The sequence below is a fragment of the Etheostoma spectabile genome, chromosome 12 (genome assembly GCF_008692095.1).
Source record: "Etheostoma spectabile isolate EspeVRDwgs_2016 chromosome 12, UIUC_Espe_1.0, whole genome shotgun sequence".
NCBI classification, from domain to species: domain Eukaryota; kingdom Metazoa; phylum Chordata; class Actinopteri; order Perciformes; family Percidae; genus Etheostoma; species Etheostoma spectabile.
The window spans coordinates 3626327-3627600 of record NC_045744.1 but is presented as its reverse complement, the minus strand read 5'-3'; the positions used below and the strand labels follow the sequence as shown (position 1 = coordinate 3627600).

General features: G+C 37.9%; 1 protein-coding gene across 5 annotated transcripts in view; it reads left to right on the top strand.

Moving 5' to 3' along the window:
* Positions 1-1274, top strand: part of mau2 (MAU2 sister chromatid cohesion factor) — a 19970-nt gene that overhangs the window by 17869 nt on the left and 827 nt on the right. The gene's annotated exons all lie outside the window — the stretch shown is intronic.

The window sequence follows — 1274 nt, the reverse complement described above, 5'->3', positions numbered from 1 at the left end:
CGGGTTTTTCAACTCAATTCGGTGACGACGTCACATTGGGGAGAGCAGCCTCAACATGGTACTATAACGATGGCGACTGACTTGGAGGAGAAAGAGGTGGAAAGAGGACAAAGCGCTGAATTTAAAAAATAAATGGAAGTTTTTTTAAGGAAGGCAAGGCAAGGCGGCTTTATCTGTAGAGCACATTTCAGCAACAGGGCAATTCAAAGTGCTTTACACAAAATCAGGTAAGCAGATTAAACACAGGTACAAACAGTTAAAATCATGAGCATTAAAAACCGGTAAAACACATGAATAGACATTAAAAATAGACACATAAAACACAAGAATAAAAGTTACAGTGCAGCATAAGAAATTTAAAGAAATGAGCATCAGTAAAGAAGACAGCATCAAAAAGAAAGGTCTTCAGCCTTGATTTAAAAGAACCGAGAGTAGCAGCGGATCTGCAGGTTTCTGGGAGTTTGTTCCAGATATGAGGAGCATGGAAAGAAGCTGCTTCACCCTGTTTAGTTCTGACTCTGGGACAGAAAGTAGACCTGTCCCAGTGACCTGAGAGGTCTGGGTGGATCATAGTGCAGTAGCAGATCAGAAATGTATTTGGACCTAAACCGTTAAGGGATTATAAACTAGCAAGAGTACTTTGAAATCAATTCTTTGAGACACAGGAAGCCAGTGTAAAGACTTCAGAACTGGAGTGATGTGATCCAGTCTCTTGTCTGATGGACTGGAGTGATGTGATCCTCTTGGTCTTGTAAGGACCGAGCAGCAGCGTTCTGAATCAGCTGAGCTGTCTGATTGATTCTTTAGGGAGACCTGTAAGACCCGTTACAGTAGTCAAGTCTACTGAAGATGAAAGCATGGACCAGTTTTTCCAAGTCCTGTTGACACATAAGTCCATAAGACACATAAGGAAGGAGCAGGTTGGAGCAAAATCAATACTTTTAAAAAATATTTTACAGATATTTCAAAAATATCTGTAAAATATTTACAGATTAAAATTAGCTGGGAAATTCATAAGAACCCATTTCACATTATACTCAACAGTACAAGTACCAATTGTTTACATATACATCTGCAATACAGTACTTTAACTGCAATATGCAATTACTTTCCACTGCACTTCAATTTGGATAGCTTCTGATCAAAACTTTATTTGTACTACCTTTAAATCATTGTTATACTGCTAACTTATATCTATCTGTAAAGGTTCTGTCTATAAAAATAGCCGCCTGTATATATTATTCATAGTACATATTCACTTGTAAACTCTGTAA